Source organism: Chiroxiphia lanceolata, chromosome 4 (assembly GCF_009829145.1).
Source record: "Chiroxiphia lanceolata isolate bChiLan1 chromosome 4, bChiLan1.pri, whole genome shotgun sequence".
Classification (NCBI taxonomy): Eukaryota; Metazoa; Chordata; class Aves; order Passeriformes; family Pipridae; genus Chiroxiphia; species Chiroxiphia lanceolata.
The window spans coordinates 75,332,636-75,345,800 of record NC_045640.1 but is presented as its reverse complement, the minus strand read 5'-3'; the positions used below and the strand labels follow the sequence as shown (position 1 = coordinate 75,345,800).

General features: G+C 53.9%; 1 long non-coding RNA gene across 2 annotated transcripts; it reads left to right on the top strand.

Moving 5' to 3' along the window:
• Positions 1-801: 801 nt before the first annotated feature.
• LOC116785699 lies at positions 802-4,423 on the top strand. Of its 2 annotated transcripts, none has more exons than XR_004356635.1 (5): positions 802-1,195; positions 1,581-1,759; positions 2,202-2,565; positions 3,284-3,414; positions 4,393-4,423. It is a non-coding gene; the product is annotated as an uncharacterized LOC116785699 (long non-coding RNA). The 2 variants fall into 2 exon arrangements; XR_004356634.1 differs by lacking the exon at positions 4,393-4,423 and adding an exon at positions 3,959-4,084.
• Positions 4,424-13,165: the final 8,742 nt, after the last annotated feature.

The window sequence follows — 13,165 nt, the reverse complement described above, 5'->3', positions numbered from 1 at the left end:
CGTGTGCCCTTTGGGAGCTGATTGCCAGGACACCCGGTGGGCTGGGATCATGGCAGAGTGTTGTAAGCAAGGAATGCCTGGCTTCTAAAACTCACCAACTGAGTCTTAGAGGCTTCTTTGCAGAGCTGAGTTGAGGCAGCAGAATTGGCCCCCAGGAGGGACTCTGTGCCTGCTCTCCCGTGGCTCCAAGGGATCTCTGGGCCTTCACGCCGGCACCGAGATTTTCTCGGGAAGGGCCTCAGATCCCCGGACCAGTCTGGGACACAGGCAAGATCCCCCTGCCTTTAGAAATGAGGCCTTCTTGTGGCTTCCTCCCCGTCCACGTTGGTGGGTTCCCAAGAAGGCCTCTTGAAATGCCTTTTGGGCTGTGCATTGAAGCCTTGGCAGCAAATTGGGCCCCTGGAGGGACAGTGCTGTTGGTGCCCCCCGGGCTGGGGCACCCCGAGGACTCCAGCGCGCACCGAAAGGATTATTCGGGGAGATCCTCGGGGTGCCCGGCCCTGGGGAGCTCAAAGCAAGGTCTCTGCAATGGATTCAGGCATTGCTGACAGTATCCCAGGGGTACCTGTCCCTGCTAGACATGGAGCTCTCTCATGGGCTGTAATTGGGTGATAAAAGTGGTGCTCCAAGTGCCAAAGAAGGGTGGGATTGGGATTAAGAAATGAGTAGTGATGGTACAATTGGCTGTTTGCTCTTGAATATAACTGTAAGAGCTGCAGGAGTGCAAGGTGTGTGTTCCAGTCCCCACCATTTGGTTTGCACGTGGCCTGGTCAGACACAGTAGTCTGACTATTGCACATGTCCTGCTCAGACACAGGTTCAACTTCCTCAGTCTTGAACATAATAGAGGGAGTATTAGGGACTGGCAATGTTAAGGTGATTGGTGTGACAGGGGTTGAACTGGGAAAACATTGGGTAATTCCTCAGTTTCGCCCAAACCTCTGCTAGGAAGAGATGGACTGGAAAAGTTGAGGCAGCAATGAAATTGAAAACTGGGGATATTGAAACTGTAATTGCTGAAACTAAATGTGTCCAAGCAGCAGCTCTTGTTGTGCAGGGAATAACTCCTGTCAGCAGCAAGGGCCCGACTGAAGTGGCAGCTGCAGTTGTTCCTGTGGTGTGGGCCAGTGGAATTCCAAGAAAATGGACGAGGGCAGAACCTGTAAGAACTACCCCTAAGCCAGAGTCTCTACTGGTAAGGCAAACCCAGTATCCTTTAAAATTAGGAAGCCAAGCTGGATTGCTTTTAGTAACAGCTAAATTTGCTAATCATGGTTTGATAGCAGAATGTGAATGCAAGGACCTGTAAAGAAAGGAAATGGGCAAGGTGATTGATTTCTGGGAGCAGGGGCTGGCAGACAGTGGCACTGGATGTTTGGTTGTGGTTGGCAATGAGCAGCTTGACGTCCCCAGGGTTGTCTGTGCTGGGGGTGGGTTTGGGTCCTGTGTGGCCACAGGTCTGTGCAGCAGCTGGAGCCTGGTCAGGTTTGGGGGCTGTGGTGTGCCAGGCTCCTGAGTCTGTTGTACCTGTTTCCTTTCAGTGTCCCAGTGTCCCTGCTTGGCTGTTTGTTGCCCTGCAGGCAGAAGAGCCCAGGCCTGAGCTGGCTGAGTGTTGGTGTGACCCACAGTGGGTGTCCCCTGCCCTCGGGACAGTCCCCAGAGCTCCCTTTGGCATCCCCTGGTGAAGGGTGGGAGCTGCCCAGAGCCAGCAGCATCCAGCTGGAGGATCCAGGAGGATGCAGCTGATGTTGCCTGGGAGGTAAGAGGTGGGGGTGCAGGAGCTGGCAGGGGTGTTTGCAGGCAGAGGGAGGGCAGGAGCAGGAGAATTGCAGCTGCCAGCAGCTGGGGCAGTGCTGGATGGAGTCGGGGCTGGGAAAGGGCCCTGAGTGTCAGGGCAGGGGAGAGCCCAGGGTGGCCCTGGGAGCCCTGGGGCTGTGAACAAGTGCAGTGGGCAAAGGAATGGGCACTGGAGAGCTGGGCAAACAGCTGGAGGAGTTGCAGGGAGAACCAGGAGACTGGAATCCAGGAGCAGCAGCTCCTTGTGTGTGTGTGTGTAGAAGCAGGTGTACTGCAGCCCCAAGTGAGGTGGGAAATGAACCTCAGGAGGCTGGGAACGAGTCCCCCAAACTGGTTAAAGTGGGATGGACTCTTCCCAAGAGTCTGAAAAGCTTTTTTTGTTGTTGTTTGTTTTGCTTTATCAGTTGAAAACTGAAGTGATTTTCAAGGTGTTGGCACTTGTTTTCCTGTGTCTTTGGTGAGGTGTTGACTCAGTACCTTTCTTGGAGCTGCTGTTGGATGAAGAGGTGCCCCCAGTTGACCTGTAAGGTCCTGGTTTTCTTCCCTGCTTCTCCCAGCTTGTCCAGGAGATGGAATTCCAGTGCTACAGTGTAGGTGGGTGGTGGTGCTCCCAAAAGGAGCCTTTGTGCCTTCAGGACAAGTTCTGGTGCCCCTGGAGCTGTTGGGAGAAGTGGGGGGTTGGCAGTGAGAGGTGTGGAATGATGTTGCTGTGGCACAGACGAAATGAACAGTGATGGTACAATTGGCTGTTTTCATTTCAACGTAATGGTAGGAGCTCCAGGAGTGCAAGGTGTGTGTTCCAGTCCCCAGCATTTGGTCTGCACAGGTCTAACTTCCTCAGTCATTAACACAATAGAGGGAGAATGAAGGACTGGCAGTGTTAAGGTGATTGGTGTGACAGGGGTTAAACTGGGAAAACATTGGGCAATTCCTCAGTTGGTCTATTTACCAAACTCACCCAAACCTCTGCTGCGAAGAGATTGAGTGGAAAAGTTGAGGCAGCAATGAAATTGAAAACTGGGGGTATTGAAACTGTAATTGCTGAAACTAAATGTGTCCAAGCAGCAGCTCTTGTTGTGCAGGGAATAACTCCTGTCAGCAGCAAGGGCCCGACTGAAGTGGCAGCTGCAGTTGTTCCTGTGGTGTGGACCAGTGGAATTCCAGGAGAGAGGAAGAGGGCAGAACTTGTAGGTATTACCCCTAATGTGGGATCTCTCCTGGTAAGGCAAACCCAGTATCCTTTAAAATCAGAATGCCAGCTTGGATTGGTTGCAGTAACAGCTGAATTTGCTCATCCTGGTTTGCTTGTAGAATGTGAGTGCAAGAACCTACCAAGAAAACCAATGACCAAGATGATTGATGAGTGCAGGACCTGAGAGAACCACCTTGAATGACAACCTCGAGCAGTTTCCAGTACTGGATTTAAAAGATGGCCTTTGCTGCATCTCCTGGTGCAAGGAAAGCCAAGAAACCTTTGCTTTTGCAGGAGAAAATCTGGAAAGCAGGAAGGAAGAAAAGAAGCCACCTGACTCCTCCTGAGCCCCAGACAGCTCCTAAACTGCCTTCCTGGGAATGGTGGGACGGGCTGGACTCTGGATTGCTCCCTCTGGATGTGTGGTAAGACTGTTATGCCAACTTTTCCAACAGCTGGTAAGAATTTGCTGCCTTGGCTAGATGGTGCAAGGGTAGCCTTTAAGCAGCTGAAGCATTCCCTGAGGAGAGCTCTGGGTCTGCCAGATGTCTCAGAACTGTTGGAAGCATCTTTGTTGGGGAGGGCAAAGAAAGGACAAGGTGTACAGTGACCCCCCTGACAAGGGACTTTGAGTTCAGGGCATCCCTGCAAGTGAACTTTGTGGGCTGTTCCTGCTGTAGGGCAGGTGATAGTCCCAGCTACAGTGATGGGAAAAATGGTTAAAGGAGAGCCCCAAGAGCTGGAAATCCTCCTGGAGGCTCTTGGCAAACAGTTTGCTGAGTTCCCCCTGACAGAAGGACAGTGATAGCTTTTGAGTGCTAGGAGATCCTTTTAATAGATAGCCTTGAGTGTGTCCTTGTTGCACCAGTAGGCCTTGTCCAACTCCCCATAGTCCAGGAGATACACATATTAAAGGGAAAAATGATCCTTTTTCATAATCCTTTGGTGGCTTGATGGTCTCCCCTGCAGGAACTCCAGGAACTCCTGGTGCCGCCTGGGCCAATGGATTGGACGCCCCAGCCCCTCCGTTCCTGCCCAGCCACTGGGGCCGTGTCGAGTGGTGGCACTGCCAGCCCTGCAGGTGAAGGGGAAAGGGCCTTTGCGGGTCTTGGGGATCCCATTTATAGCAGGTAAAGTTGCAAAACAAGGATGTTGGGTCTGTTATTCTTGAGTTAAGGAAGCTTCTTTTGATTGGTGAGCAGGACCAAGTGGATCCTTCAGAGTTCCCATCTGTGTTTGTGTCTCAGCCTGTGTTATGATTCAGGGCTGTCAGTTGTTCTTGTCACTGAGGAGTCAAACTGTGTTTTAAATAATGAGACACTGGCCTAATGACCAAGTGTCACGAAAAAACAGGGAATGCTGTCTGAATGTTGAGATGTAACAAGGGCTAATCCTTTTTGCAGGGGGATGTAGCCTGGAAACTGGACAGAGCTGGGGCAAGGGATTGAAAGGGACCAACCAAGGGAAGGTGAAGAAAGAAGGAAAAAGGGAAGTGAGGCAGCAGCCAAGCAGCACCAAGTTGCTGTGTCAGCAGGTGAGTTGTTGTGTTGAGGTTCCTCAGGCAGGCACTGAGGACTTGGAGGGCTCCAGACAGAGCAGACCTGGGAAGGCCCTCGGTGAAGCCCCTTGGAAACCTTCTAAGGGTAGGTGTGTATGGTGATAAGTGTTGGAAAATGTCCTGACTGTGGAACAGGAATGCAGGGAAGCAAAAAGAATCCTCCTGTAATGCTGACCCCTCCCATCAGCTGCAGTGGAGACACCTCCGTGTTCACTTTGGGAGCTGATTGCCAGGACACCCGGCGGGCTGGGATCATGGCAGAGTGTTGTAAGCAAGGAATACCTGGCTTCTAAAACTCACCAACTGAGTCTTAGAGGCTTCTTTGCAGAGCTGAGTTGAGGCAGCAGAATTGGCCCCCAGGAGGGACTCTGTGCCTGCTCTCCCGTGGCTCCAAGGGATCTCTGGGCCTTCACGCCGGCACCGAGATTTTCTCGGGAAGGGCCTCAGATCCCCGGACCAGTCTGGGACACAGGCAAGATCCCCCTGCCTTTAGAAATGAGGCCTTCTTGGGGCTTCCTGCCCGTCCACGTTGGTGGGTTCCCAAGAAGGCCTCTTGAAATGCCTTTTGGGCTGTGCATTGAAGCCTTGGCAGCAAATTGGGCCCCTGGAGGGACAGTGCTGTTGGTGCCCCCCGGGCTGGGGCACCCCGAGGACTCCAGCGCGCACCGAAAGGATTATTCGGGGAGATCCTCGGGGTGCCCGGCCCTGGGGAGCTCAAAGCAAGGTCCCTGCAATGGATTCAGGCATTGCTGACAGTATCCCAGGGGTACCTGTCCCTGCTAGACATGGAGCTCTCTCATGGGCTGTAATTGGGTGATAAAAGTGATGCTCCAAGTGCCAAAGAAGTGTGGGATTGGGATTAAGAAACAAGCAGTGATGGTACAATTGGCTGTTTTCTCTTGAGTATAATGGTAAGAGGTCCAGGAGTGCAAGGTGTGTGTTCCAGTCCCCACCATTTGGTTTGCACATGTCCTGCTCAGACACAGGTACAACTTCCTTAGTCCTTTAACACAATAGAGGGAGAACTAAGGACTGGCAGTGTTAAGGTGATTGGTGTGACAGGGGTCAGACTGGGAAAACATTGGGTGATTCCTGAGTTGGTCTACTTGCCAAACTCACCCAAACCTGTGCTAGGAAGAGATGGACTGGAGTCTCTGATCTCCTGGGTGGTTGTTCTGTATGATCTGGGAGCCTGTGGGATTAGACTGGACTGTGCTGACAGGGAGCAGTTTGTCCTGTGGAGTTGGGGTGGGTTTGTTCAGGATGCCTTGGGAGGCAGGGCTGGAGAGGCTCCTCTGTTGGCTGTAGTGGTGGAAGGCTGTAGCAGGAGGGCTGGAGCCTTCGACCTCCTGCTCCCCCCGTGAGCCCCGACGGGACCGTGCCCTTGGCAATGGAGGGCCCCCCATTGCTGAGTCAGCGGTTCCGGGGGCCAGGAGGGATGGGATCAGGATGCCGAGCTCCGCCCAGGGCCAGGGCTGCAAATGTGCAACCAGGGAAAGAACTGAAAGCAGAGGGAGATGGAGACCAAGCTCCAGCACGGGGATGGGGGAGAAAAGACCCTGCTCCTCAGGTGGAGCTTTGAATTCCCTGGAAAAATGGATCCTGTCAGATGGTTCAGGCCCTTGTGGGTGCTGGAGCGGAGGCCTCTTTAATTTGTGGTCACCCTAAAAAGTTGCAAGGACAGCAAGTTTTGACTGCAGGATGAGGTGGGAAACAAAGTGAAGTGGTCCAGAGAAAAGCTGAGCTTAAAATTGGTCCTGTGCCAGAGCAGCCTCGTGCAGTGCTTGTTGGTCCTGTGCAGTGCTTGTTGCTGTCCCTGAGTGTCCCATTGCAGTGGATGTTTCCAAGGGTGCCTTGTGCTGGGAACCCTGGGGGCAGTTCCCTTTCCCTGGGCAGGGCAGGCAGGGCACGTTTCCCCCCCTCGAGGGTGGCTCCACAGTCCCACCCTCTGCCCTGGGAGCCTGGCAGAACACCTGGACCCACTGTCCTTGCCAGAGAGGGGACAAGGGATGGTTGGAGGGGTGAGGGAATGGGTCAGGGAGTACAAGCACCATTAGAGTGAATAGTGCAGCACATGGAAAGGAAGGGGGGCAGTTAATCCACACAAAATTCAAGCACCTGCCCAACCTGTGATATTTTTAGGAACTCAGAGGTGTTGTGGTCCCCAGGAAGTGTTGCCCAGGACTAGGCAGGAGAGTTCAGGCTTTGTCACCCCCAGAGCAAGGTGGAAGCCCAGCAGTTGATTGGTTTGTTTGGCTTTTGGTGACAACAAGGTCCTCCTTTGGGACCAGCCCTTGGCCTGGGCCATAAAGTCCCAGGACAGAAGTGTGAGTTTGAGTGGGAAATGAGCAGCAGGGAGGGTTGGAAACAGCTCAGGGAGCAATTCAACAGGCTCCGGACCTGTGGCTGATACAAGCTGGAGGTTCCTGCCAGTGATAATGATGCCAGTTGGAGCCTCTGGCAGAAGTAGGGTAGGAAGGAAGTGCCCTTAGGATTTGGGAATAGGAAGTTACTGGAAGCCAGCCCAAGATAGACCCTGTTGGAGAAGCGGCTCTGAGTCTGTTCTTGGGCTTTAGTGGAAACTTAACAAATGATCAGAGGCCCCATAAGGCCTTGGGTAAAAAGCTCCACCGGGATGCCCAGGCCAGGCCATGCTCAGGAAGGCAGGATCATGACATGGAAAGGGTGTATCCAAGCCAGAGCCAGAGCAGGGGCCGGGGCAGGAGCGAGGCCTCGGGAGGGAGTTGCCAACGGCCCTGTGGTTGAAGCAACAAGTGTAGATCCCTGGACAGTGAGCACGGATCACTGGGGAAAAGCCCCAGAGCAAGTGCTGGGAGAAGAGAGGGAGCATGCATGGCTCACTGCTGGGTCTGCCAAATCTATCAGTGGGAAGCACTTCTGGAAAGCAGGAGCTTATAACCCGTGCCACAGTGAGTTTGAAGTCACAATGGGAGGAGGCAAAAGTAGTGCATGTGCTGAGTGAGACACTGTACCTGTGGGAATTAAACAGAAAGAACTAGGGCAGTGTCAGGTTTGTAGGGATTTGGGGTCAGTTGGCAGTGGTTTGGTTACTTGGCTCCCAACTGACACCATCATGGAATTAGTGATTAAATGCAGACAAGGAAAATGGGAACATGTTCGTGTGAATAAATGTTAGTGGAGGGAATGATATTGCCATGTTTTAGCTTGATATCTTACAGAACCTGTGGATCCTGGCTGTCCTCACACCCCTCGTGGTCCCTCTGGGCGATGCTGTTGGCCCGGGCGGTTCCCTGGAAAAGGTGCCTGGGTCGGGTGACTTGGTTGGATTTGGATGGGGGTGGAAAAGCAGCTCCAAAACAGGACCCCAGGACAAGGTGACCTGGGAAGCAAATGGCCCTTGCCCAGGGGTCAGTCTCCCTTTGTGCCCGGGGGGACTCTATGGCAGGGCCGGGGTGTGTCGGGCTCATTGTGCGGGCGGCTGGTGGTGCCCTCAGTGGGATTGGATGGATGTGATTCCATGGGCTGGGAGCACTGTTGCCATGCAATGCTGTAGTTTTCCTTATGGTGCCGGGTCCCGGGGCGTCTCCCTGGCATCATTGTCCCCCTTTGGTGAGCAGTGCCAGTCACAGCCACAGTGTCACAGCAGCGGTGCCCTCCCCTGGGCTCTGCCTGCTGGGCTGTTCTGGGGAAGTGCTGCCAAAAGAGCAAAGGGATCAGCTTGGGCAGGGGATGGGACAGTTGGGCATCATCCTGCTGAGGCCAATATTGGTCCAGCTGTTGGGTACCTGCTGCCTGTGTCCTGCAGCCCAACCTCATCAGGATTACAGAATTCATTTCCCCAGTCTTCTTCCAGTGCTCCCATCTTGCTCCAGGCAGTGAGGCTGGGGGGACAAGGGACTGGGAGGAATGGGAGCTGGTACTGGATTTGTAGACAGTGGAGACATGGAATTGCTTGGTAACCAGTGGCAAAGAGCTGGGCCAGGTGTATCCTGAGTGCTGAATTTAGGAGCACAAGGGATGTCCGCTGTATTTACCCCCCCCTTCACTCCAGAATGGGATGGGGAGTTTGGGCAGCTCTCTAGTGGTTCCCCAAGATGTAATTGTTGTGCACAGGGGAACACCAGTAACTTATGAACTGGGCTGAGTGCACATGCCATAGTGTGTATATTGTAATACAAAGGAACGAGGCACGGAACGACTTACTGAGAACCAGTGAACTGACGTGGAGGACTGTATTTTTGCAATCCTGGATTGCAAAAACTAAGTGATTTTTATCTCCTGAATTACTGTAATGCCCAGACCAATATCGTGCTGGAAGAATAACACACTTCAATGTAAGTAAACCAGGGGTTTCTTTGTACGTAAACACAAATTATTGCCCTGCAAATTTGAAATAAGACTTGACTTGATCACCAAATGCAAACGGTAAATATAGGGGTCAATTAGTGACCTTTGGGCATCAGGTAGAACAAGTCACTGCTCACCGCTGGTGGGACATATTTACAAGATGCTCACCATCTGCTACAAATCTTTTGAACCCTTTAATCCATCCCCTGATCACAGTAATTATCCTGATTTTATGAACAATATGGACTTTTTGTCTATGGGATCAATTACAAGAAGTTGTCTCTCCTGTGTCTCTGCCCTGCCCAGGGATCAAAGGACCAAAGGAAAGGATGAGAAGTTCCCTGAGGAGCAGGGTAAGGGCTGTGTGTGCGCAGGGGCCCTGGCTGAAGGCTGCAGGTGCTGGGAGTGTGTGCTGGGCAGAGGCAGCCAAGGTGTGTGCGGCTGTTCCGTGCCCTCCACCCTCGGCCCCGCCGGGCGCCTGCCCAGCGCTCCAGGGGTGGCCACCGGGGAGCTCCCGGAACCTGCCCCTGCCCACGGCCCCACAGTGCCAGGCCTGGCCTAAAGCCGGCTTTGTTGGGCAGAGCCTGGCCAGCGGGACCCCCTTGGAGCCGCCCCGCAGCCTCCCCTGGGCTGGAGGCACCCGCAGGAATTGTCCCAGGGCCGGAGTTGCGGGCTCGGCTGCCCCGGGGCTGCCGTGTGGGCTGGGGGGGAGCGGGAGGGGCCGTGGGGAGGGATTGTGCTGAGCCACAGCTCTGGCTCTGGGGCACTCAGGAGGTGAGGCCTTGCTCGTTTCCTCTTGTAGCCCCTAAATCTGTATTCCATGTGTGGGATTGGGTTTGTTTAAGCTGTTCCTATTATTCCATGACTGGTGAGGAGTTCTTTACTGGAGTGCCCTACCTGTCAGCAAAACACCAGGCCCAAAGCATCCTGGCTAGGGCAGCACTGGACGAGTCAGGAATACTGAAAAATGCACCAGTTCTCAGGAAGCTCAACTTTGTAAAACATTTATGAAGCTAAAATTCCGTATCAATGAGCGGTTGGCTCCCAAATAATATTGGAGGGAGAGGCAGGACTTGCCCCTGATGCCTGAGTGCATCTTTAGGATGGATCCAACTGTGAGGCCCTGGCTCCATCCCTTGAGGAGATGGTGTTCCTGCAAGCCCAGCTGCTGTGTTGGTGGTCTTGGGGGCACCTCCTCCCCTGGCCTGCTGTGAATGTGTTTGTGGTGCAGCTCAATAAAGTCCCTTTCAATGGTGACTGTGTGATTTTTGTGTCACTTCCTCTCCCCTCTTCCCCTGCCCCAGTGGCTGCATCACTGGCTTGTGCCTAAATGAACTCTTCCCCTGCAGCAGTTCCCTGCTGCTCTCAGAGAGGGGGGAGCTGAGGCCCCTGAGCCAAGGGCAAAAGGATCCATCCGAGCCAGGCCACTGCTCACCCCCTGCCTTCCTCCAGCCTCCCCTGTTTCCAGTTCCCATCCCTCCTGGACACACAGCCTGTTCCCAAACAACCCCTGTTCCTGTTCCCTCTCTGTGTCTCCTCTCACAACTCCCCTCCTCTGATCTCCAGCTGCCAAGGCCCCTGGTTTTTAAGGGGCATTCCTGGGCTGCTGCCCCCCCATTCTGTATAAATGAAGTGCCAAGAGCCCCAAGTGCAGAGAGGGCTGCAGGGAATCAGTGCCTGCCTGTGTTCCTGCAGTTCTCCTTCCTGTTCTCCCTGGGCTGCAGAGACCTGCCTGCCCTGGTTTGTTGGAGCAGAGGGATGGCATTAAATTTGTCCAGAAGGGATGTTCACAGACACTCATTTTCTGACAGGCAGTGCCATTTTCCTTTTGCCTTTCCCAGGTTTTTCCTGCCCAGCCCGGGGATCCATGTGCTGGGACAGTGATTGGCAGGAGGAAGGGGAGCCTTGGCCTCACCTGCCCAGCTCAGGTGGGTGGCACAGAATGGGGGTGGCCTGGCAAGGCCTGAACATATTTCTGAGCTCTGGAGTGCCTTGAAACCTTTCCCTGTCAGGTTTCTCTCCCTCATTTCCTGGGCTCCAGCATCCCAGGTGTCTCTTCCTTTGCCCAAAGTCCAATGGCAGAGGATTGACTAACTCCCAAGGGGGGTTTGGAGTGAAAAGAGTTCTGTTCAAACTGGGCAAGAAATGCAACAAGAAAGATGAGCCTCCTTTTAATGCCTGAAAGAGATAGGAATGAAAATGCTGGAAAAGGTCCCATTTTATTTGGTGTCCCCCCTGGATTTTTCATGGCTAAAACTCTAATGAGCAATTGAACAGAAGGGTGAAGGGCAGGAGCCTTTGACTTAATTGCCAGTGCACTTAATTGCCTTGTTCTCCTCTCTTCCAGGCCAGGACCAAGCCCTGAATGCAGCCCAGCTCTGCCAAGTGCCCTGGGCTGTGAGCAGCCCAAGGCAAGAGGCTGCAGCCCCGCCGGCCGGCGCTGGGGGCTCCTGGTGCTGCCCGTGGGCTGGGGTAAGTCACAGGGACACGTTTCTCTCCTCCTGGGGTTGGCATTTGCTCCCTGGGCACTGGAGGTGTAAGGAAGGACGGAGTAGCAGGGAAGGGGAGTGTTTCCAAACTGTGTGAATGTTGCCCCCAGGTTTGGGCTGGAGCAGCGATGGGAGTGGTTGGGTTTGGCCTGGGCCAGTCGGGGTCAGCCATAAACGACCCACCAGACCCTGAACCCTCACTGGACATGTCCAGCCCCTCAAGTCATTAATTTTCAGCAGAGGACAAATGATTGGTGCTTGCTTCTGATCCGTGGAGAATTTCCTTTGGAATGATCAACCAGAGAGTGTATCAGTGCAAAGCATCTATTTGGGTCTTTTGTTTGTTTATTTGTAATTTCCTGTCTGGCTTCAATGAGTTTGGTGTGCTCCTGTTAAGGAAGCAACCTGGTTTTATCTTGAAATTTGGGGTGGTTTGGTTTGTGTAGGGTTTTTTCCCCCCACTGACTCGGGCCTTCCGTGCACAGTCCGTGTTGTCCCACAGGACTGCTTTGGTTCTGGGTCAGAGAGAGAGAAGGGAAGTGGCTTTTCCTCATCTGGAATGTTTCCAAGCAGAAGTGGGGCGTTGTCCTGCCCCTCCCCAAAGCACTGCAGGCACCTGGGAGTAGCTGAGGGCTGGCCCAGTTCTCTGAGACAGAACCATGGGGGAGAGGTTTAAGTGTTAATCACATCTCTGGTGTCACTTGGTTGCAAAGATTGGGTCCTACAGTCCCAGAGTGTTAAGAAAAACGAGGAACTTCTGTTCTTCCTGGCAAACCTTCTGCTCTTGCTTGTGCAGTGTTTGGGTTCTGTTGTCTGAGTCCCTGTCCAGGATCTTTCAAAGAGAACCTGTTAGAAATTTAGACGTAGGATTAGAATTTGGGTCTGTTGCCTACCAAAATCCCCACAAATCCTGATGGACTGAGTGCTGTCAGCCCAGGTTATTTCTTAACATTGTGTGTCTTTCCCTCAGCTGTGGGTGAGGAATTGTGCAAGCAAGGCCTGTGTGCCCGTGGGTGTCTCCCGGGTGTGTCCGTGTGGCAGGGCTGGGACAAGGACTCGTGCAGGGACCCAGCTGGCACTGGAGCTGCTGCCATTCTGAGCCATTACCAAGGGGTGGGTAGAGACCATCTGGGAGGCTGTTGCCAGCATTCCATTGGGAGCTGGATCTCCCTCCAGCTGCAGCAGCCAGGGGAGGGTTCTTCCTTGTGCAGCCCAGCGGCTTCTGCTCAGCCTGGCCCAGAGTGGGGCTGGGGCAGGTTCTCCAGGGAACTGGAGCCAGCCCTGAACGGGGCTCTGGAGAGCAGGGAGCTGCAGGGACTGAGGTTTGCAAAGCTGGGCTGAAGTTTGTCAAAGCAGCAGAACATTCTCATTCTCGTGGGTTTGTGGAGCCCGTGTTGGTGCCCAGGAGAACTGGGTCAGACTGGGTGTTGTGGTCCGAGAGCTGCAGCCCTAAATGTGGCAGGCTGTGTGTGCTGGCAGTGAAGTGCTATCCCCAGAGGCTGATGGTTTCTGTCTCCAGGGATGCCCAGGACGCTGCTAATGCCCAGGGATCTGCTCTGGGTCCAGGCTGTCCGTGCTGGAGGGCCCTGGTGGCTGCAGTCCCTGAGCCCGCAGAGACAGAGAGAGCCCCGGCCCGAGTGGCCTTTGGCACCTTGTCCTGAATTTGGGGTGAGCCTGGGAGCGTGTGGAGGGTGAGAATGAGGGCTGTGCTTCCAGTGCATCATCCCTGGGAAGATCCTGTTGTTCCAGAGAGCTGGGGACAGTTTGGGCTTGGCAGCTTCAGAGCTGGATTGGAGCAGT